The following is a 25,507-nucleotide window of genomic DNA, read 5'->3' on the forward strand; positions in this document are numbered from 1 at the left end:
ATATTGATCATGCTATTAACATTTCAGAGCTGATCGTTTAGTTTTGCTCCTGCCCAGAGTCATCTCAGTAATTAAACTCACTGGCAAACAAAGCAGCCCACCTGGCACTAGAGCCAAATGAACAGCTTTCATCTTTTCTAGGGACAAGCAGAACTTTTTGTTCATTTGAGCTTTATCAATCTCAGCTCCTTTTTGTTGGTGGTGTTAAATGCCTACATGTCCTTTGATACGCTTTCTTTCCCTTTCACTGAATGCACCTGGGCAGCTCCTAAATTTGATTAGAGTGCAGTTAGTGTGAACTTAAAATTAACCTCATTACTAACGACTTGAAACCAAGGTGGGGAGGAAACTTAATTAACAATGAAACAACTATTGCAGTCTGCCTGGCAGGGGCAGTATCTCCAGTTACAACGCTCATGTTCTTTACTCCGTACTAGCCATATTTAGAGTGTTCGCATGTTGAATTATGAAGTAGCAGCAGCAGCTCTGTCCATTATCCATCTGATTTTGACCTCTCTTTTAAAATCCAGAAACAATGAAATACCAGCCTCAAAACTGGTAGGCAGGTCGGGAGCAGAAGTAGAATTTTGCCTACTGAATTGGAAGTAAATCAGACCTGGAGACTCCTGATTTATGACAGCTAAAAAAGAGAGGCACTCCCCCCCTCCCCCCGAGTCCAGTTTGCTACTTTGTAGCAAACAAAACATAAAGAAGTAGGGGAATCCGATTTTGCTTATCTGGGTTCCAACTCAGGCAAGCACCCTTATTCAGGAAAACACTTGATTAAATGCTTTCCTGAACAGGGGTTGAACTTAAGCATGTGCTTAAGGTCTTTCCTGAATCAGAACCTTCATCAGGCTTGCTTGCACAGGACCAAAGTGTAGTTGCACCAACTCAAAATTTTAGAAGTTAAAGATTTTAAATGGCAGAATCAGTCACCTGGTTATATGAAACACCCCTATAAAACCACTGCTATGTTCCATGTAACAGCCCCAAGCAGAACCGGTTTTAAACTTTTAGGGCTTGTGTAAGTCCATTGATTTTTGTAGTAATTTAAAACACTACTGTAGTATTTCTTTTACAAGGGCAGCTATATAAAAAAAATCTGGGGAAAGTGAAGGTTCTCTGTAGCTGCTGAGCACAGAGTTTCTTGTCAGTTAGAGCATGTCGTAAGCTTTATTTTTAAAGTAAGCTTTTTGTTCTTTAAACTGTTCTGGAGTCTCCTTTGATTTTGCAAGTGTCTGCCTCACCACAGAAGTTTCACCTGACACTTATTTAGCAACATAAAAATATAAAGCCGGGCTACCTATTTATCATTTCCGGAGATGGTCATGTTCTTTTGTCATCATATCCATTTTGTCTGGCAGGCAGTGACATTTAAGCTGTTAAATCTCTTGGAGCCAAAAGAACAAATGTAAGTCTGATATTGTACCGTTAGATAGTTAATCTTTCGACTTCATCATAATGTCCTGTTGTTTTGACTTATAGCAAACGTCAGTAGAAAAAAACCCATTTCTACATTCCATTAATATAAGAATCTGGATTGATAGAGCAAAACCAAACTTAATCAAAATGTGCTTATCACAGAGAAAGTATCTCTTTGGAGTCTCAACGCTAAAGTAATTCCATGTAATTACAGATGCCAGCAGTCCACACTGTGGCTAATACACTGCAGGGCTGCTGCAAACTAATAATGTGCTAATGGCCTCTTAATCATGCTTATTTGAAACATTCCATATATTATTATTTATTTATTATTTTATTTGTATCCCAGTGGTACCTACATGTCCCGCCTGAGACTGGGGCCCCATTATGCCAGGTGCTGTACAAATACATAAAAGGCAGTCCCTACTTTGAAGAATGTAGTCTGTACAGACAAAAGGAGTATATATCACCTGCATTTTACAGACGGGGAATTGAGACATGGAGGGCGAAATCCTGATCCCACTGAAGTCAACAGAAGCTTTGTCATCAACTGTAACTGGGCCAGGGTTTTGCCTACACAGATTAATTGACTTGCCCAAGGTATCAGCATAGGTGCCTGTTTTGAAAGCCCAGAGTCTTAAGCTTTCCTACCTTCCTATTGCACCTCCCTGACCTTAACATCCAGCGCTGAGAGGGTAGTTCAGCCTCCATGACCAACACAGGCTGCTTACTGCCAAAATGGGGGTCAGATTTCTGCTGTTCTTATTTGTGCTGTATTAATAACAGGAAGCCCCCGCTGAGGTCAGGGCCCCATTATGCTGGGCTGCACCATCACATACGAGATGATTCCTGCCCTGAAGAGCAGTCTAAATAGACAAGATCGACAAAGGGGGAGAGAGAGGAAGTATCATCGTCATCATCCTATTTTGCAGATGGGAAAACGAGACCGAGAGAGATCAAGGGCCTGATCCAATGCCCTCTAAAATCAATGGAATGACTCCCACTGATTTTGACAGGCTTTGGCTCAGACCCTAATGATGTACCCACAGTCATGCTCTCGAGAGCGGAACTGAATGCAGATCTCCTGAGTCCCAATCTCATGTCTTGACCACAAGATCAGGACGGCTTTCGTGAGTGAGTCGCTGTCTGCTTCAGATCTGAATGTGAAATTCCATGGATATGTTTGACATACACTAGCAAATTGTTGACTCCCAGTGGTAACAATTATTGATCACTAGTGGCCTATATTTGAGCCTGGCAGCCTAGAAGTAGAAGGCCGCACAGCCCACCTGAGCTGTCTAGCCCCTGAAAGTTGTTTGAACTTTTATTTTTTTAAAATCCATCTGATAATCACCTTTAAGAAGAACGGTCTGGAAATGATTTCCTACAATAGTGGAGAACTTTTTAGTCCCTATCTGATAGCTTCTTGAAGGGTCTGGAATATGCTATACTCTGCAGATTTCTAATGGCTTCATTGAAATTTGAGCCTCGTCTGAAAAGTGACTTTAAAAAAAAAAATGCTGTCAGTGACTTACAGATGAAATCTGCTCAGCTGACAGTGATATATTTTTCAACTAAATGCCAGCCCTGCAGACTCACCTGGGATCTTGAAGTCCAGCTGGATTTTTTTTTTTATGGTTCAGGCATCAACAATAAGGATAATTCAGAATTTAGGCCAAGAACAGCAAAGGTACTTGGGCTCCTTATCCCCAGACTCTAAGTTCCACTACAATCCAAGCAAATTAGGGTTGGCTGCCTAATAAACTCACTTGGTGCTTACTTTTTTGGAGTAAAAGCTCCATAGGTGCCCATGTTCCTGCCTTGTGAGCACTGTTCTCTCTAAGTGTCCAGGTGCTTTTGTCCTACCTAAGCCCCAGAGCGATCCACAAACTAGGAAGAAAACAGGAGCTCCTCTCCCTAACTCATGCATGGGGCCCAATTAGGTAGGCATGCTCAGATGCCCCCTAAATCCACACAAAACAAGGAGTAGGTGCACCCTTATCGCCTCTCACCAGTGTGTAGAGAACTCACCCAGGATGTGCAAGTCCCTAGCTTCAAGTCCCCACTTCTGCCTGATGAGGAGAAGGGATGGGAGCAGAGATCTGCCACCTCTCCGGTGAGTACACTAACCATTGGGCTATAGAGTCACTCACTCTCTGGCCCACTTAATATTTAATTATTTAGTATTAAACAACTTCAATAGGCAGGATGGAAGGAGCCCAACCTCAATATCTCCGAGCCAGTGGTTAAAGCGCTCTTGTGAGCGGTGGCAGATCCCTGTTTAAATCCCTTTCCCTCATCAGGCAGAGGGGGACTTTCACAGGAGATCTCCCGCATCCTGAGTGAGTGCATCGCTGGGCTAAAGATTAAAAGAGAGAGCCTCTTCCTCATGTTGTGTGGAGTTTGGCAGCTTAACACGTGAGTTAGGCAGAGGAGAACCCACCATCCCTTGTTGAGCACTAGCAGATATAGGCACCTATCTCTGAGCAAGGGGCTTAGGACACACCCTCTTGTCAGCACCTCCCATCAGCTGATTAAGGCAGCTCTCCGCTTAGCTTGCTGAGTTGTATGGATTGCATTCTAAAGATGGGTCTCTCTCTCCATTCATTGTAGAGGAACCTACATGCCTAACTCAGGCTTTGTGTGTTGTTCCTGTGATTTTTCTAAGCATCTAAAATTTAGGCGCTGTGATGCTTTGCAACACTCAAGTGCCTTTGTGGATCTGGGTTTTTGTTAATGAGTTTGTGTACATGGGCGGCAGCTATAATAGGCCAAGAGAGACTAAGTCTCCCCTGACGCAACCACTGCTGATGCTGGATGCTGGGTTGTGGGTTTTTGCGGTTTGTGAGGATTGGGAGTGGGCTGGGCTTCCGCCGGAAGAAGTTTTTGCTTATCATTATGTGCCATGCAGGTTCCATGGTGGCTTATGAAATGTTATCTGCGACTCAGCTTCCCGGGTTCATCAGCCAGGGGTCTCAGGAGGGGAGGGAAGGGGAGGTGTGGTGCATTTCCCATTCAGCAGTTGGTACTAGCCCAGAGCTCTTGGCAGCTCCGGCCGGCCTGGGGCTCCTCTGACTGGGCGGTGTGTGGAGGCGGCTTGGGCTCTGGCGGAGGCAGAGCAGGGCAAGGCCTAGGGTTGCCAATTTTGGTTGAACATATTCCTGGAGGTTTCCTCACATGACATAATCTTTAATTCAAGATTAAGCTTTAATTCCTGACCTGGAGGGTTGGCAACTCTAGCGAGGCCCTGGGTGGAAGGGGTGCGGCTGCGCGGGGGGGGGCGGGGGTTGTCCACCCACTGCCCATGTGCGTGTATGATGCTTGAGTCAGATCAGCATACTGATCCCACTCTCACAGATGTAATTATTCTGCAGAGCTAAAAGGAGCAAAATATTGTAAGTAAATATTTTAGTCAGTAATGTAAGCAGGTACCAAATAAGATGGGATATATAAACCTTTATGTTTCAGAGAATAATGGAACTTCTAACTACCTGGGGCTAAGAGAAATGTTTACCATATGCAGATTATTACATAATTATCCATTACTTGTGCCTTCCTCTGAAGCATCTGGTCCTGGCGCCTACTGGGATAGGATACTGGACCAAATGGCTGATTGGTTCAGTCCAGCATGGTAGTTCCTATATCACTGTGCACAGGGAGTAGATCTAGTCAAGTAAGAAAGTGACAATTTTTCACAGTTGCTTTTCAGAGCGCAATTGCCTTTTAAACTTGTTTAGGAATAGTCACCTGTCTATTATTATTATTATTATTCATGTGCTAGACACTGCCCTTGCCCTGAAGGGCTTCTATTCTAAAAATGCCAACAGATAGACAAGGTGTGGCTAGCTATTGCAGAGCTTTGTTTTGCGTAGAAATACTGAATTGAAAACTTAACACATGCATTTAGCATCAGGCAGCAAACGGTGATTGCTTTTTGCTACAGCAAACAAAAATATTCTTTAGATTTTTTTTTCCTTTTGTGATTAATTGAGACCTTGGTGCATTTAATACTAGAAAAATTAAGTAATAGCTATTGTACTTCTGCAATTAGCCACTTAGCTGACCTGTTGAATAGCAATGAAGAGACCTGCGCATTAATTACTCGTTAAACAACAAAACAAGGGCAAACAATTAGCAACACAAATTCTCAAGCAATGAAAGCCTGCTAGACAGCACAATTCCAGTTTAATAGAATTCCGTTTTCTCCTTCTGATTACTGTAGCACAACAGAAAAAGCTTTTTTGGTTGTTCTTATTTTCAGGGTTTAACATGGGGGCTTAGAAATCTCATTTTTGTATTTGGGAGCGTCAGTTGCCAGCTGACTAATACTGTGATCACCAGTAATGATATATGGCAACAGACACCCAGTTTTTGCCTGAAAAGGGAATTGAATAATGGGGGCTTGGACTGGTTGCTGGCAAAGCTGCTGACAGCACAGCAATTATTGTGGAGCATTGAAAATTGGGTCTTCCTTGAAAAGCAGGAGCAAACACGGGTTTATTTTTCTTATAAATTAAAGCCGAAGAAAAATGGCTTTGCATAACAGCTGCTGTTCTTTCATAAGCGAGAGTTACATGCGTTCTGTCTGATTAGAAGCGCTCGGATTGCTTTTGTTTCAACCCAGTTCCTGAGCCCTGTCAGGCTTGCTGTGCTGCTTTCAAGGTGCAGACTGATGAAAGCCAGGGAAGCATTATGGAGGCTGGGATTCTGAGGCTGGAGCAAGTAGTACCCTGAACTCACTCCTTATTTAATGGAAACTTAGCTTAAAAACCACGGACTGATCACCCCTGTGTTACTCCAGTGTCACGCGGCTGTAAATCCATTTGTTTTAGTAGAGTAACACAGCTATAAAATGTAAGTAATACAGAGGTATTGTTTTTCCACTGAATGCGTCCGATGAAGTGAGCGGTAGCTCACGAAAGCTCATGCTCAAATAAATTGGTTCGTCTCTAAGGTGCCACAAGTCCTCCTGTTCTTTTTGCGGATACAGACTAACACGGCTGTTACTCTGAAACCAGAGGTAAATCTGGCTCCCACGGCCAAGATTTTCAGAAACAACTAGTAATGTTAGGTGCCCAACTTGAGACCAGTGTAAGAGGCCTGATTTTCAGAGGGCAGGGACTCGGCACTTTCTGAAAATCAGGCCTTTTTAAGGTCTCTCAAGATGGGCACCCAAAATCACTAGTCACTGTTAAAAATCTTGGACCTTATCTTTATGTTTTTAATCCCCTGGCATCAATTATTAACAAGTCATGGTGATCAATATTGAAAGAATTTTTAAAAATCAATTCACTTTTCCCCAGGTTTGCTGTTTGCTTCATGTGATTGAACTGCAGGCAGGCAGAGTGTCTAGAAAATAGATTACTACAATCAGTGTCACTTTTGTTTCACATCAGTTTCACTTCCTGCTCTTATGTAAGTGTGTGGCACAACGCTGCCATATTAGGGTTGCAAAAATTACAGTGAAATGTTTAATTACAAACACTATGTGATTTTCATTGGAATTAAAAAATTAAATCGCGGGAAGTTATCTAATTTTTTCAAACTTAGGTTTGGTAAAATCAAAGTTTTGTGAAGCCTGAATTTCATATTTAAATTGACTTGATAGCATCCCTTTACATGCATACTAATTTTAAAATTTTCCTTTTGCTCATGAGTGTATCTTTCTTAACAGCACTTGAGCAATTTGCATAGCAGATCATTTCATACCAAATATCTAATTGAAAAGTACAGGAGACCTCTGTGGAAATATGTTGGGGACCCAGTTGAATAACCTACCAATGAAGACACTGAACTAATGAATTTATTATAATCAGTTGCTGGGAATTAAATACCAAATTGCTTCATAATGAGAAACAATTTATTTTAAAGTGGTTCTGCAGTTGGCAAAAAATCAAATAAATAAATAAATAAAAAATCAAAGTCTGCACATGGAAAAAATATGTGTAACAAAGAACAATTTGCCTTTTGTTTCTGAAAGCTATATTCATTGACATCATTGTGAGACAGATTTTTTGGATGAGCAGGTAAGCATGAAAAGGGCAGTGGAGTTTGTCATGGAACTGATAGATCTAAAAAAGCGGACATTAATATGCAATTCAAGGAAATATCCCCTTTATAAGCTGGGGTTCAAATAAACACTGTTGCTCGTATTCAGTTAGCTAAAACTAGCATTCAGATGCTCCCCTATTATCTTCCCAATTCTTCTGCGTCTGGAACCTCCCAAATCCAGCTCCTGGGTCAGATTCTCCATTTCTCTTGGCTTTGCAAACAGTGCCTGCCTTGACCACCACTTCTGTCCATTTCTTCCTGTATGCATAGATGGCCCTCCTCCTCCCCAAACTAATCCATAAGGCCACTACCCTCTCTTCCTTCAGATCCCTTCCTTAAGATCCACTTCTACCATGCTGCCCATGAGAAATTACCAAGTGAGGATGGAGCTAGGTAGATGGCCTGTGGAGATACTAATGACTGGTTCGTTTGTGTGTGTATTTATTTACTGTTGCTTATCATTAAAAAAAAAAAAAAAAAAGTCCTGAGATTTTTCAGAGGAACCTAATGACTTAGAACCATTAAATTTTATGGATGACTCATCTACATAGCCACATTTTCTATTTGTTTGTCCCATTTCTTGCCTCAGCTTAAATCAGAAGATCTTTGGGGCCAGGACTGGTTTTTTTTTACCCTATATTTCGGCACATAGCATAATGAGGGCCTGATCCTGACTGGGGCCTTGGGGTATATAATAATTTCTAATGCCCTCAATCTCACCTAGGTTTAACTTTACACACTATGAGTAGGTCCAGCAACTTTAACGGGACTGCTGACCGTGCAGAAAGTTAAGCATGCACATAAGCCTTTGAGGCATCAAGGCCTAAGATAAGAATACAAATGAGAGCTGACATCTTGGCTGATACACCAGGGATTGAACCAGGGAATCCGGGAGCTAAAAGGTTTAGCAGCTATATCTTGAGCTAAGTTTCCCCAGTAACAGTCTCATATCTTCTGTGGATTGGGCACAGAGGAGGGGACCTGTAACACCAGTGGGTTACACAAACACACAGAGAAAAAGTTCCTCAGTTTTGAACAGTTCCATAGGCTAACTCATAAGGGACTTTTTGGATAACAATGTTTATCTCATCTATTGTAATTTTCATACAGAGATCTCAAAGCACTTTATGAAGGTGTGTGTGGTATTATTATCCCAATTTTACAGATGGGGAAACTGAGGCATGGGGAGGCCTGTGACTTGCCCAAGGTCACCCAGCAGGCCAGAGCCACAAATTGAACTCAGGAGACCTGAGTCCCAGCCTAGTGCCCTAGCCACTAGGTACACTGCCTACTATAAAGTTTTCTTATTTTTCTGGAACTCTGCATTGTTGGATTGTAAGGTGGCCCACCTGAGAAGACCTGCAGATGTTGGATGATTAAAGTCTCCAAACAGGTTTTATCCTGCTAGTTTCCCACCTTATTTGTTGTGGTACAACATACTCTTGTTGAACTACATCCAGAACCCATTGGTTTTATTTTGAGAGAGGCCATTGGCCCTTGAATTTTAAAAGTCCTCTCATTCCCCACTCCCCGTGTTGGTTGTTGGAGCTCTCTTGACCAGACGTGCCAAACCTGTGAACAAACTGCAGAAATTGGGCTTGTTTTTGGCTTGTAACTTGTTGCTTGTTTGGCTTGTAGCTTGTTGCTCCTTTTTTTTTTTTTTTTTTTTGATCAGTTCCTGGCAAGTAGGGGCAAGCAGGGGCAAAGAGCAAGCAGCGGAAAGAGGGGAGAGAGTCAAGGGTGCACCACAGGCCCACCACAGTCTCAGACTGCACGCCATCACATAGGGTGTTGGGGTTCTTAGGGATTGGCTTGTTTTGCCCTTGTTTTGAAATGGGATTAGCTTGCTTTTGGGCTTATTGTGAAAGTCGGGGTGCTTATTTACCACGTGAAAGTTGGCAACTGTGCTCCTGACAGTAGTTTATCCCTTTTGGCATAAATGAAAGGAATGCTTCCTTAATTGATTCCCTACAGATTAGTGGTTCGAATAAAATATAGCAATAAAAAAGAAAGAAGCAAACTCTCCAAAATATTGCACTGGGGAGACAGCCCTTCCCAGGAAACAAAACCCAAGTCATCCTCCCTCTGAAATAGCACCGCAGGGTTTGTGAATCTGCTTAAAACAAGCCAGCATCCATTTCTTCAACTTTTTAACATTAATTGTTTTTTTGTTTTTGTAATTTCGAGGTACTGCTTGAATTTTGTCAAGGATTAAAGCTTTGGAAATTTATTTATTTACAAGCCATGAAAATCTCCCCAAAATGGATTTTTACAAGTATGTAATTGGATAATTTGACGACTGATAAAATGAAGCCCCAGAGATCTGGAATTACACTTTACTAAAGAATAGTCAATCTTCATGTAGAATTAATTTGATTTCATCTAGATTACAAGCAGTAATAAGAGTAGTCAGTTAGGTGAATTATTCTCTGACTTTTCCACCCTTCTTATAATTGGCAGCCACTCGCATTACAAAAGAGTTTCTTCTTCATTGTCCGATAGCATCAGATGCAGGAAGCAAAACAGAGGATGAGGAAGATTGATGTGGTGGATGGAGCATTGGCCTAGGATTCAGAAGATGAGTTTCATTTCCTGCTTACACACAGGTTTCCTTGTGACTTTGGGCAACTCACTTTATGTCCCTGGTTTCATTTGTCCCCTGCATCTGAACTCCACTCAGGAATAGTCAGGGAGCAAGTGAAAGAACCCTGATACTGAGAAGCAAGGCCTTGATATAAGTTAGATCTGCACAAGGACAGCTTAAGCTTATGCCTTTGACATAAGGTTCCTCAGAGATCTTTTGCCAGTGGAGAATTGGATGAAGTGGAACCTTGCTCTGCCATGGCCATGCCACCTCCTTCCCCACCCCCCTACCAGGACATGAGATTCTGGCACTGGAGGGGGTGCACCTGCCTTTGCCAGCAGAACACTGGCAGAGATTGCCTTTATCCAGAGGGGATTTTCCAGGGGTAAATTCTGCCATTTTAGTTTGACTTAGCGCTGTGGTTGTGCAAAGTGAACTTTGCAAACCAGAGAATGTGCCCCCCTGGGTCTGCAGATGGGGACTGTGTCTTACTGCGTGTATGTACAAGGAGAGGCAAGAGGCTAGTAATTGGCGGCTCAGATAGGCAGGACGAAAGCAGAGGGAAGACCCAGAGGATATATGTGAATCCCAGTGCTTCCTAGGGTAGTGCAGCTCATGTCACGCCTAGAGAGACGATCTAGTCCTCAGAGATGAAGAAAGCGCTGATAGACTGTGCAGTGGGGTATTTTAAGGTGAGTAGTAAGTAGATAGTGGGAATGGTGTGAGCAAACGAACCATAGCAGACTGGTCCCACTCACCTTGGAACAAGGGCAGAAGGTTTGCCTGAGAGTAAATCAAATGGAACCAAAGCATCCCTAACTAGTGCTTAGCAAAAAGCAAGCACTAGGAGGCAAAAGCAAGACAAGGGGGCTTGTAAGGAGTCATTTTTTTTCAGAGTGTTTGTGACCTTGAAGGGTCAAGGAGGGAAATGTAAGAGTGGAAATCTAAAGATTTCAGTGCATCCATCTCACTGTTTAATATTCACTGATGTCATTTCTAATGAGAGGAGGATAGGAAAAAACATCAGAGATAGGAAATAGTTGGATTTTAAAAGTTGACATTTAAAGAGACTAAATTGTAGGCATATATGAAATTTAATTTGGGGGGGAGGCGCGGGAGGGAAGATTCTGATTCCTTTTCATACCACTTACTAGTAGCTCTATCATAAAATAACAGAATCACTACCCTGGAGTAGAATTCTGCAGAATTACTACTCTGGAAATACAGTAGCTATAGTTCAAAGTGGCTTTTTTCTGCAATTTTAAACTTATTTTTCCTAAACCTGTCAGCCCCAAAGAGTGTGGAAGAAAGTATTTAAACCTCTCTGTACCTTGCATGCAAATCGGTCTTCTTAAAAATAGATTGCGGGGCTGTCAAATGCTCCAAACCTGCAGTAAAAAATATTGTAAAAGGACAATATATGGAAAAAGAGTGGAACTTTATAAAAGTCAAATGCTTGTAAAAGGAATCCCGTTAATTGTAATTCCATAAGTAAAATCTCAAATTTTGTGGGGTGAGATGTGTACAGTAGATTCTCTTTGATTTAAAAACAGGCAATTCTTTGTTTAAGCGGAATAAAGGCACTATGTTTTTACATACAAGTTTCACCTCACCCTTAGAACAATGGCAGGTGCGTGGGGCTAAATGTTCATAGAATCATAGAAATGTAGGGCTGAAAGGGAACTTGGGAGGTCATCTAGTCCAGCCCCCTGAGCTGAGGCAGGACCAAGTATACCCTACACCGTCCCTTCCAGATATTTGTCCAACCTCCCTTAGAAGCCTGTTCCGTTGCTTAACTATCTTTATAGTTAGAAAGTTTTTCCTATATAACCTAAATCTCTCTTGCAGATTAATCCAGTTACTTCTTGTTCTACCTTCAGTGTACATGGAGAACAATTGATCATCCTTAGCATATTTGAAGACTATTATCTGGTTCCCCCCTCAGTTGTCTTTTCTTGGGACTAACTATGCCCAGTTTTTGTAACCTTTCCTCATAGATCAGGTTTTCTAAACCTGTCATGATTTTGTTGCTCTCCTCTGGACTCTCTCCAATTCATCTATATCTTTGTTAAAGTTTGATGCCCAGAACTGGACACAGTACTCCAGCCTCAGTAGTGCCTCAATATTGCCAAATGGAGTGGGACAATTATCTCCTGTGTCTTATATATGACACTCCTGTTTATCCACCCCAGACTGATGTTAGCCTATTTTGCAACTTCATCACATTGTTGACTCATTGAATTTGTGAGCCACTCTAACACCAAACGTTACTGGAATTCCTTACAGATAAATCTTCCCTGATTTGACACCAGGTACCACCAAAAAGCAAGGACATCTGGGTGGAAAAGAAACCTTTTAACATTCCCGACAGGAAATAGAAGTAACCGATGTAAAGACATCCAGAGATACACACATCTGAACAACTGACTCTGTCATATACAAAACCAAAAGAGAACACTAGAGTTGGGCAGGAAATGGTTTTCCCATCCTATGAGAATTGGAGATTTTGAAAAAAATTCCTATATCAAATTGGGACAAAAAGTTGAAATCTTGAAAATTTTGGCAAACTATAATAATCTGACACACAAAAAGTTATATCAGGTCAGTTGTAACATTTCACTTCAATAATTTCAAAACATTTTGTTTCAGTTTTAACCTTTTAAAAACTTCTAGCTGAAAAACAAATCCTTTTGAAAAAGTCAGTCCAGGATGTCTTGACGATTTCAAAACTTTCTCAAAAGCGGGAGATTCGTCAATAGCTGCCCTTTCCTGCAAACAGTTTTGGTTTCAACAAATCAGCATTTGCCAATGAAAAAAATGTTTTGTCAGAAAATTCACCACCTGCTCTAGAGAACAAACATTGAGATTAACAAATCAGGAGAACAAACACTCACACATTTAGTTAAGAAAGTGCAGAAAAAATCCTGTATAAAATTTCCTGAATCCAGGGAAGTAAATTGAGACCAAGGTCCCTATACTCTGTCATGTGGTGTCAGAATGAAACATTTCAACTTTTTCAGATTATCTTTAATCAAAACAATTTGCTGAAATTGACACCAATTCACAAAATATTTCAGTTGACCCAAATCTGCATATTAGACCAGAAGGTGTCCAGGGTTAAAGCCATAGATAGATTTCTGCCCTGGCTTGTCCTCTTCTAACGCTTAATGGAATTGTAGGGGATAGCAATGCAGAATTTGACTCATAGCATCTGTTGTGAACTCCAGAAACTCTAGACCTAAAGGAGGATTGAAAATGGATTTTTCTGTATTTACCACTTATCAGGAACACTGAAGTTGCTACATGGAGCTTGCTTTCCTACAGCAGCAAACAGACTGCAACCTAAAATGTCAGCACTTACCTGCAGGGTGACCTGATTTCATCACTGTAGTAAATACCTTTGGGGCAATACACAGTCCAGATACCCATGCCCTCTGTTGGTACATTTATACCAGGAGAGCTTAAAAATCCCTTAGTAATTTCTGCCTGTGGCTACAGAGAAACGTTTTCCCCTGCTTTCATAGTGCCAGCAAATCGCCTTTGTATACCATGACTTTAAATATTTCAGTGTGTCCATGTAAAACAGCTGATTGGTTATAACTAGGGCCAGTTGGGAATTTTTCGATTAAACGTTTTTCATCAGAAAATGCTGATTCATCCAAACTGATTTTTTGCCTCAAGAAATAGACCACACCCCTGAATAGCCACCCAGCTCTGTGCTTCAGAGCATAGATTTTAACTGGGGTCTCTCACATCCCACATGTGTGCTCTAGCTACTGGACTATTGATTTCCACGGTGTGGGTTTGTCTCCTGTTTTTTTCATTAAAAATTTCAAAAGGTCTCTTCCATTACATTGCAGAACAAAAACAAATTTGGCAACCTCTGGGATGATTTTTTTGTTCAGTATTTGTACAGATCCTAACACAATAGGGTCTTGGTCCTTGGCCAGAGCTCCTAGGCAATATGGTAATGCAAGTAATTAATAACAACAACCTGAATTTTTTCATAAAGCCAGCCCTAGTTATAGCATCTGCAATGTCTGACTGGCCAAGGAGGCCCTTTGTTCATTAGATGGTTTTGATACAGTCCTGTCTGGGAATATGCTTATATGTCTCTTCTGCCACATACAGCAGTTGATGATGCTGTTGCTGGTTTTCTTTTTATACTAATTTAGAATTTAAAATACTGTATTTCTTGGTACAGTCTAGATTATCCAGTTTACTGCATGCCTATTACAATTCAGTGAATTTGTAATAGTTTATGGTTCATTTTCCAATGGGGACTTCATTGAGCAGATCTTAATTGCTCAATCTATAAGACTGCTTCCTACTGATTTTTGACAGTGATCAGTAAATGTGAATCTTCTAAAAAGAGTATCAACAACTTACTGCACCATGATGTTCAGGACATCTTCCCTATAGCATGCACTCATGAGACATGTCAATAGATATGTAGTTTAATAGTGTGATATCTGTCTATATGTAAAGGCAATATCTTAAGAGCATTCTCGGACAAAGGACAAATTTCCCCATAAAGACGCTAAATATTATATTTATATGTAGTCACAACAATGCCAAGCATGTTGGAGAAATAATGTATTACATATGAAATTTCAGTTAAAAAACACGTGCCATGAATGGTATAAGAATGGAACATTTCAACTTTAGGAAGTTACTTGGAAACAGATGGTCATCATACCTTCAGGCAGATCAATCAGCCACATTTTTTAGAAGTGGGAGGAGGGGTATTGACATGGAGACATTGGGCCACAATGGTTCTGGCATAAGGTCAGGAGTCAAAAGAAGAGGGTGTAAGTCCCCACTTGGATGCTGGCTTGCTCCATGAGCTTGGGTAATTCTGTCTACATATAGGTATTTCTTAACTAAACTTACCTTGCTGTCTTCTGAATCTTTACCTCTGAAGTGGAGATCTTTCCACTTTTTCCATTCCTGCCTCACAAGAATGTTATGAGGTTTAATCCAATGACCTTTGTGGAGCGATCTGGAAATCTCCAACAGAAGCAGCTTAATAAATGCTGAAAAAAGAGGGGAGAACTGAATAACAAGTTCAAGAAATATGTGATAAATCTCTGAACAAAATAATCACTCTAAGCTTATCTCTGTCTTCTTACTGCCCTCTACTGGATGGCATGTGAGACCTGCCAAAGTGTCGCTCTGGGTGGTGGTAATATATGTGTGAATGTTTCATAGGTTACTTGTAGTTCTATATTAATCTTGCACTGTTACTAATAGGGAATTGAATGCCCAAAGCAACAGTAAGAGGTAAAACATTGTTTTAGAGGATTAGTTAAGTGGTGTTTAGTGGAACAATGTTCACAGAAAGTTTTTCACTTGTATCCCATAACCAAATGTGTTTAGAAGAATGTAATGGAGTAAGCCAGTGCTTTTGGTACTGAATGGGTGTACAAGAGACATTACCTTCCTAACCTTGTATACATCTCAGCAGTTTCTAATGGTGCTTACTTTGGGTCATGGTAATATTTTGAATTGTATTACAGTTGGACTCCTTGATGCAAGAGATGCCCTCTAATGCAGTAGATCTTACTCCTTCACACTGTATGAGCATCTCTTGGCTCTTTAACTATTTTTTCTATGGATGTTGGCAGAGCCGTGCAAAATTTGGTGATAGATGATGAGATTTTCAAAAGCTCTCAGAAACTATCAAGTTCTGCTCATACAGAAGTGCAGAGTTTTCCAAACTTTTTTTGTTGTTGCACCCCTCTTCAGAGAGTCATGTCCCATTAGCACCATCTCCAAGCCCCTGACCCAGGTGAGTGTGACAAGGCCATTAATGGGGAAGGGGCAGGCCTGGAGAGCGAGCCTGCCCCAGCTCAGAGAGGAGGGGAAACCTGGGGAAAATCAGGGGGCACTGGATAGCAAGCATCCCCTGCACTCACCCCAAGCAGCAGTGACACCTGTGTCCCATGGGGTTGGGAGCAAGCTCGCTCACTCCATGTAGCAGTAGCTTCTGTGTCCCACAGGGATGAGGGCCCATGGGCTGGGAGTGAGCCTGTCCTGCACTTTCCCTGGGTAACAGAGGGGTGGTAGGATGCTGGACTGGGAGTTGGGAGACCTAGGATTAAATTCTGGTTCTGCTGCTTCGCCTTTAGAATTTAATACTTGAGCAAGTCCTTTCACTTCTCTGCATCTCCTATTGCCCTTTGTTTCTTTCCTGTTGAGGTTGTAGGTCTGGTCAAAAATCTTCTGTCAGAACTGTTTTTTTTTTCTATGCAAAATTGAGTTTTTGAGTAACTGAAACTTTTTTCACAAAAAAAAATCTGCTTTCTGTGGAAAACAGTAAACTTTTGTAGAAAATGGAACAACCCAAAACAGAAGAGTTTCCGGTTTTGGGCTGAATGCACAATGTCCATGGGACCGCTGTGATGCACTGTGGCAGGACAGAAAGAATGGAGATCACAGTGCATTATGGGAAAGACAGTCCAGCCAGGGAGCCTGGCCTATAGAGATGAAGGGGGACGTGAGGCACCAGCCAAATTACAGCTCCTATGAGGCACCATGATGGCATCTCCAAATCAAAATTTTCATTTTTCAGGTGAATGTTTTCAATTTTACAATGAAAAGTCACCATTTAACCAAAGATGAATTGTCGTCTTCAAAAACTTCTGGGGGTGTGTGGAAGCTCTTTCCAGCTAGCTGCAGTTGTAAACTCTTCAGGGAAAGGATACTGTTCAGTGCCTTGCAGAATGGGGCCCCATTCCTGACTGGCCCTCTTAGGTGCTGCTGTAGTACAATTAATAACTTTCTAGGAATCGTGTGGTCATTTCGCTTTTTGTACTCTGCCTAGGTTTTGTTGCCCTGAGCTGACCTCCACACAGAATTTCAGATTGGGAAGAACCCCAAGCCGCAAAGCTGAAATTGCTGAGTTTCCCATGTTCACCTCTGAAGCACATGAGATGCAAAATTCACATGATTTTTAGGCTAGTTCATCAAAGGACCCAGGTTTATGCCAGTCTGGGCCTGAGCCCACTTGTAAGATCTGCACAGATTTTGATGGACATAGGCCGAGGTTTGAGTTTGAAAAAAATCCAAACCAGACAAGCATCAAGTGGTTTTTGGATAGAGCTGGGCAAAACCCACAAAAGCTCAGATCCAGAGTGAAATTGCCCTAAAGTATGGGGTTATGTGGACTGGCAGTTTTGGTTTGGGACCTAGTTTCATATTTCATCGTGAACAATTAACATATGACTCTACATGTTGATCTTGGAAAGACTGGTTGTGGAAAAACATGTATTGGTCCAGATGCATCTGCTCTAAGTATTCAAACATGTCACTATATCCTCTAGGATTGTGAAAGAAAATAACTGGTGGTTAAGGGGTTCTTATTAGCTTTATTTAATGCAAGACATATCCCATTGTGGCCACAGAACATCATTTGTTCTGTCACTTCATTTTATTCCTCTTCTGTTATCTCCTTACGTGCACTCGCTGCCATTTGGTTGATGCTCAAGGGAGAAGGACAATGGAAAATAAATGAAGGATTGGATTTTAATTGTTTATGTAAGAAGAAACCCATGGATGTCCTACTACAGTGTGGGTAGAATTCTTTGTGGCCACACATATTTATTTGCAGCTGGGCTACTGTAAGCTTTAGCATTACAGAAAAGCCTTGCATTGTGGAATTCACTGGAACAAAAATGTTTATTAATAAAGGCGTCCATACAAGAGATCTAAGCCCCTGACTCTTGCCAGTGTCCCCATCCTCGAGACAGACTCCAGTCTTGATTCATCTCTCAAGTTACACTGATGTAAATCAGGAGTAACTCCATGGAAGCACTCTGGTGTTTATACAATGCAAATGATGTCCTAGTTCTTTATTTTATATCTGTGGAAAGATCTGATCATGCCCTTGGGTGACCTTTACATAAATGCAGGTGGGTGGTTTTTTTTTAAAATCGCAGCCTGTAAGTTATATAAATTGGAAAAATGAATTGTAACAAGTTAGCTGTGTTTGCCTGAAAACCCATCCCTGTGAGCTGGTGATGATCCTGATGGAAAATATTAAGTGTGTTTTGTTGACTCACTGTTGCAAGTGACCTGTTACCTCAGCCAGATATAAAAGAGGCAGAACTGGCTCTCCACACAGAATGGCCTGAGAGGACCAGGGTGTGGACTGAACAGCCTTCAAGAGGAACTCTGGGAGCAACCAAGCCTGTGGAGAAGACTTAGGGTGGATTTTGTGGTGCTTTGTTTTGAGTTCCTTTTGTACTAGAGATTCTGTTTTCAGTAGGGTGGATGTGACAAAGCACCCATGTATTCATACCCTACACGCTACTTTAATGAACTTTATACAAAATATGCATTGTGAGGTATCGTTTGAAAAATAGTAACTCGCTGGTCAATAATATCATGGTGAAATGTATGTAGCAACATTATATGTAGAGTCATGAAATCCTCCTGTGTGCTGTTTTTAACATTCAGTATCCTGCGCGCTGTTTTAATATTCAAAACCACATAGCCCTGGCCAGGCAGAAGTATCCTGAATGAAGAAGTGTGTGTTTGCCTCAGTTTACATATAAGTAGTAAATAGGGTCCATGAGACAGCAGGGAGAAGAGATGGCAGGAGACAAAGCATATTTGTGTTTCAGCAAACACTGGTGAGAAGAGAGAACATGGAGCTTCGTTCACCACCAGACTCCATCTCGCCACCTTTACTGTTTGAATAATCTTTTCTTTGTGTCAATTCTCTTCAAAGTTTAACTGGACTAATAAAAGGGGCAGAAAACCCCAAACTGTCTCTCTCTCACACGTGCACACACACACACACACACACACACACCCCTAAGAAGATAAAGGAACCAGCCTTTTGACTTTGGAGAGACATCCTGATCTGGATGGGATGCGGTTGTTTTACTCATTACCGACAGTGCCATCTTCTCGGGGTTCTGGGGATTAGCTCAATCAGGCCAACACCACTTCCAGCAGTTACATCCCCTCAGTTTCTCTTCTGCAGCCCTTCTCTCACTCCAGGAGCCACAGCATTCTCTTCGTGACTCAGCCTTCCAGCCAGGTTACTACTGTGGTTTCCCCTTCCAGGGGAATGTATCAAGCAGTCTCAGGCAGTCTTCTGCCTCACAGTACCACTCCCGTAGTGGCTGGTAGGGGAACCCTGCCTGTCCCTCACAGGTGAGCTTCTCTCTAATTAGCTACCTCCAGCCTAATGCTCCTCTGTTTGCAGCCTAATTAGCTGTGGTTAAACTTGATTGTGCAGTTGATGGTGCAGAACACACATTTTGGGGGAAATTCACAACTGGAAGTGTGTTGGGGTCACCCTGCAAATAGTAACCCAGGCTGGAAGCCAGTGTGTGGCTGGTGTTTTGCTGAAAGGCTACAGGGGTCAGAGGAGTTGGACCAGGGCTGTGGTTATATGTGGACACTCAGGGTGTCTGCTGCATGCTCTTATGCTGCTTGTGAGCGGCCTAGGTTGTTAGCTGCAACAACAAAGCATTGTGAGGCATCCATGGTTGCCAGGCAGATGATGACACTCACTGGTCTGGGTTGCACCTTGAAATGTGATGGTGGGGGAAGCCTTTTAATGCTGTTATCATTCTCTATTTGTACATCATCAGGATGAATACCTGGATAATGGATAGGTATGAGTCAGTTTGATTACAAGTAATTATTGTCCTTCTGCTAATTCACATTATGTGCTGATCAAAGCTTGTCTGAAGTTAGGTGGGGAGGGCTTACAAAGCAACAAGAGATAATGTTGTTCTTCATTTGCCTTAAAGAGAGAAACTTGCTTTGAAATAATGAACTTCCAGATATGTAAAATAGCACAGCCCATTTTCACATTTTTAAATGAGTTTTGGTTCTAAAAATGTTTTAAATGGATTTAGTGCTGATGAAAGTTGCTGTTCTATTTAAATCATGGCATTGGAGGGAAGAGTCCACCAAAACAACAGAAGACCCACCTTCTCTGATGAGGGAGGGGCCATAGGATCCAGGACTTACCAGAGTACAGGGGACAAAGAATAAAAAATAGCAGGGATGGGGTGCAAGTCCTAGGATCAAACCAAGGGAACCAGAAGGGGACACTGAGCAGAGAACCCTGGCCAATGCCTGTTGCTCCAATAAGGAGTCCAAGGATTCAATGGATGCTACGCAGAGGGACTCTACCTGGATGGATTCATGCATGGACAAGGGACCTGGAAAGAGAAATTCTTACTTAGCTGCAGAACAGATACTGCACAGGCAGCATGATATCAGTTTCTCTCATGCTACCACACCAGAATGCCTCAAATCTATCTTGAAGGAACCAGAGAGCAGTTCACACTCCATGGCTCCAGCCTCAACCACTGTAGAGAGACTGCAAATATAGGAGCTTGACTCTACCTCCTGTTGAAGTCAATGAAGTTGACTTCAGGGGGACCAGGACTGGGCCCAAAAAGTGACAGTTTGCATGGTGGTGATTTTCAGGATGTACAAATCTGTTTATTGGGAACTAGACAATGAGCCACCAGTGTCTCTCACAGGCTACCAAGCCCTCCAAGTCTCACACTCTTAATTTTTAAGCCTGTGAATTTTCTTCTTTTCTAGAATAAGCGTTCGGCATATTGCTTTGTGTTAGAGGTTAATGGGATGTGTGTGAGTACTCTGATCTTAGCAAAACAGGAGATGTGTTAAAGGCTGTGTATTCCCCCCATCTGTATTAGCCTCTTTCTTTATTCAGCCCTCTCTGATATAGGGGAACCTTGGCTCACAATTACATTTTAAAATCTCCGGTAATTGTTTTGTGAACCTCCTTTATAGTTCTTGCTATGCAGGATTCTACTTAACAGGCATTCTACTTTGTCAATTTAATTTTATTTTAAACCCAGTTGATTTTTGTGGGATTCAGATTTTCAAGGTAAGGGAGGAGCATTTAGAAATTATGACATTTAGCATTTACTGTGGAAGACATAAATATGTTCAGGATTTTATCTATCCAAAAGTGGTATTTCCTTTAGCACTTTGATAGGATTGGATAGCTTGATTTTTATAACCGTGGTTAGCTTATCTTCAACAAGCATCACTGAATCTGATTGAAAAATGCTGTTAAGGACATCTGGATGAGAGAGAATGACCACAAGCTTTTCTGGTGTCTTTATCTTCACAATTTAGGAAATGGATAAAATGTGCTTTCAGTATGGAAAAATATTGCAGTTGTATAATTAGCAGATCCCACGTGTGTTAGCAGTAGCAAAACTTGATTTAAAAGGACCACAAGGTTGGGGTTTTTTTAATCTCTTGAAAGTATCTGTTTATTCTGTTCTGTGCCATCGGTACCACATCTGAAAACATTAATTTATCTCCCAAAATGCTTGTGTAGGTTGTTTTTCATTATTTCTGAGACAGAAACGCAATCCAGAGGAGCGCGACTCTGTCATGTTTGTCTGCAAAAAAAAAAAAGTGGAGGCTAAAAAAAATCCTAATCCAGAATTGTCTTGAGGAAACTGTGCCTCCACGTGAGGCCTTGAGATTACGTAAGAAAGAAAGAAGGAAGTACATGCATAATGTCGTTAGGCTGATGGCTCAAGAGTAATACATTGCTGACCAAGGGGAAATGTGAGACTGGGGCATTGTTTGGCAGTTTAGAACTTGATCAGCATACCAAACTTGTCCTTAGTCCAGGCAGTCAGTCATTTTGCCATTTGACTTCTTGCCATATGTGCAAGGGCTCACACACACACTCCGCCCCCATATATGGGTCCTGCCTTCTTGAATCTCCGTCGTATACACACACATGTGTGCACACACACACACACACGATGGAGATTCCAAACAGTCAGGAACTATAACTGTGAAAATAGCTAGTGTCCCCATTCCTGCCACTTAAATTCTTCTTCTTGTGCCTCCATTTCAGGGAGGAGGGGAAGTTGGGGAAGCACGTGGAATATGTTTCTTGACCAGAGCCACAGGAGGTGTCATATGGAGATTCAGAGCATGTGGGATCCATTTCTTCAATATATCAGTGGGGTTCTCTCTTTTTTTTTTTTCTCCATCTTAAATAGACCATCTGTTCTAAGGATGCACCAACAAAACCCTGCAGCTGTGCTTTCAGAACAGGTAATGGCATGCTGAAGTGCCCATGTGAGACTGGCATTACCCATTTTGCACATACAAATGCAAACTGGCAAGTGCAAATGCTGGGTTTTGAGACAGCAAATGCAGCACCCGTTGAAAATTCATCCCTTTAGACCAAATTCTGCCCTTGAATATGCATACACAATTCCCATTGACTTTGATGGGGGTTGCACGCATACATTTGAGGCTAGAATTTGATCTTTAGTGTTTCCTTTCTTTTCCATAATTCCTGTTGCTTCCCTCCTAACTTTATTTCTTCTGTTCTGTTCCCTTTATAGCAACGTTGGTGTAGTTAATGCAAATGTTTCTAGATTGCTCCACAAGGATACGTCTCTGAGTTAGATTGTTTTACTACTTAGTCTAAAAGTCTCTTTCTTGAAAATCACTTTAAGTAAGTACAGCATAACAAAACAAAATAGAGGAGAGAATCACCTATTTTATTTTGTTCACTATGTATTTAACAGATTCAACTGCTTTAAAAATGTAGCAACACTAACAGTTGTATCTATGGATATTTACAATTCACATGAATCTCGGGTGATTCATTCCATAGGTATGTGTTGCAGGCAGTCTAGCTCTTAATAGAAGCATACTCTAAATAAAAGCAAATTTTTTTAACTGAATTGCTCTAGATATAATTTGAGCACTAACCTCCTGTCTCCCTTGGTCTCTGCATTTGAGTATTATGCTCCACACAGCTAATGAAATATCATCTGATATTTGAGTGAAACAAATCAGTCTGAGACAGCTGGTAAACTAAAGATTTTTTTTTTTTTAAACTACTGACTCCCAGCAGTGCAGTCTGGTGGTGACCCCCTCTAGAAAGGCATGCAGTCTTGTTAGGCTTACTGTTTGATGAGCATTTCAATCAGCAACTGCTGCCTGTTTTAAGCCAATTTCAAACCAACTCTTTGCTTTGTAAGGTGGCCAGGTAAAGGAGACAGCCTGTTCTTCTCGAATGTGACAGGTATGTGGTGACAATGGTGGCTGCTCTTATACGAGGCCTTTTTTCTTTCTCTTCTCATTGACAATAAAGGCCATTGTTGTATTTTCTTGCCCCTTTGCATATTGAAAACCAAATTTTATTATTGTTTTATGCCATCCATGCTCTTAATAAACTCTAACCCATTATATAAGACACACCATTTACAATTGGTAACCTTAGAGCACCTTTAAGCTCACCGATCTTCCCCTTTTTGGTGCACCTAAAGGAGAGAGAAATGGAATATCTCCCATCTAATCTTGACTAGGCCTAATCCTGCTTAGCTTGCAAGATGTAAGTTCTTAGCCCACAGTGTTATTACTGCAAACTGTTATTCCTGGCTTTGCTCACTAATTTCCTAAACACCAGCATGCATGCCCTTCTCTCTACTTTTGACTGGTTTTCTAGTTTCAGATTCCTTCCTTGGTGGGTGCTTTTCCCCCGCAGAATAGTCACATTTTAAAACTAGGTGCCGGTGTAAGATTTAAGATTTCAGAAGGCAGTCCCAGATCCCTTTGCCTTCTTGCATGCCTACCTATTAGTTACTAAGGTGAAAGTTGTCCCTGTGCAGAAGGCCAGTGAAAGGCCTGAACAAAACAAAGCCACACTTAAGTCCATCAAACAGAGCTTAAGTAGGATTTGGTGCATTCAGCTCATGGTAGTCCTCAGTCTGGTGGTATATTTCACCCCAGGGCCTGCTCCTGGTCCCGTTTAAATCAATGGCACCGCTCCTATGGATTTCAGTGCTGCTCTGTATCTTGGTTCCTTAGCACAACTGACACTGGAATGAAAATTTATACTTTCAGATGTGTGCATGTTGGTGCTGCTTGTAAACTATTCATCTTAAATAAGTCTATCTCTGATGCGGGGAAGGGGAATAACCACAAACTAATGAAGTTTTAAGAATATAGATTGTTTAAAAGTTTCACCTGAGAAGTCAACTGAAACGTTCCACCTTCTATAGCAGATAGACAGGCATTAGAGTAGGTTTTGTAGGGGATACTAAAAATATATTTAGTCCATTCAAACCCTTGGCTGAGAATAATCAGAGTCGTCTTCTCTCTGAGCATTTTTGGAAAGCAGCTTGTGATTGACTATTTAATGAAGCAGAAAGTGGAGCCAGGTTTGTATTAGAGGAGAATAGCAAAATGAAATGAAATCTCATTGCGTACAAGGAGGGGGGGAAAAAGTAACTTTCTAACTCCTGTTCTTCAGCTATCTTCATTTAAATGCAAATGACAGCTTCAGCCACATGGAAATAAAAAGCTTTTTTTTTTTTTTCCCCTCCCTGGGAAAACAATAATGAGGGCAAGTTTAAGTCATTTCATTTTCATAATAAAAGAACCATTTTAAAAATTCAGAGAACTCCGAGAGAGGCTGAATTTTATTTATTTATTTTTTATAATTTGTTTGTTTGGTTTTTGTCTCTCTATTTTTGGCTTCGTGATCTTCTAAACTTGCATCACAAAGCTGAGTTAGGAGCTTGCTAGAGGCAGAATATTCCTACTTTTCCTCAGCTGACTGGTACTGTGACCATCCGTCGTGCTTATGGCCAGTTCCAGGGCCTGATCCAATTCCTGTCGAATTCGATGGACAGATGCCTATTGATTTCAGTGGGAGCTGACTCTTGCCCTAGGAAAGCACCTTTTTCTGGATTGGTGGAGCTGGCAGCCTGGCATGCATTGCTCATGGAAATGCCTCTTGGCATTTGCGCTTAAGCAGATTTTGCCAATCAGGGGCTGGCTCTGCTTACAGAGAAATCATTGACTTTAGCAACATTATAGGGGAAGTAATTATGAAAAGAGGGGCAGTATGGTTCTTGAACAATTGTTCCAGGCAAACACATGCTTTCTATCAATACCTAGCAGCCATCTCTGCTTTTACACCAACTGAGAATCCAGCCCAGGCCACGAAGTGTGGTTAGTCCAAGGTCCCCGAATGCTGATGGAATAGATTGCAAAATTGTATTTCATGGTTACATCTTTATTTGTACAATCCACTTCCTGACACTGATGCCATGGACCTTTCTTTAGTGGATTTCTACACAGCAGCTCCTCAGAGGCAAAAAAAAAAAGGGGGGTTTTCTCCTCATTTCTGTATATGAAGATCCTGAGTGTATGCCTTATTGTAATGTTAATACTTTGCACTTCCCTAATGTATTTCATCTGAAGATTTTAACCCATTGCACAAATATAATAATGAATTAAGCCTCAAAACACTCTTTCCAGCTATCATAGGGTGTGGGTGTGTGTGTCTCTGTGTTTGTGAAAAGAAAAGGAGTACTTGTGGCACCTTAGAGACTAACCAATTTATTTGAGCATGAGCTTTCGTGAGCTACAGCTCACTTCATCGGATGCATA

At 41.5% G+C, this 25,507-nt stretch overlaps 1 protein-coding gene across 3 annotated transcripts in view; it reads left to right on the plus strand.

Moving 5' to 3' along the window:
* LOC311531629 (transmembrane protein 132D-like) overlaps window positions 1-25,507 on the plus strand; it is a 386,634-nt gene that overhangs the window by 263,417 nt on the left and 97,710 nt on the right. The window lies entirely within an intron of this gene.

This window comes from Lepidochelys olivacea, assembly GCF_965140295.1.
Source record: "Lepidochelys olivacea isolate rLepOli2 genome assembly, chromosome: 15".
NCBI lineage: Eukaryota > Metazoa > Chordata > Testudines > Cheloniidae > Lepidochelys > Lepidochelys olivacea.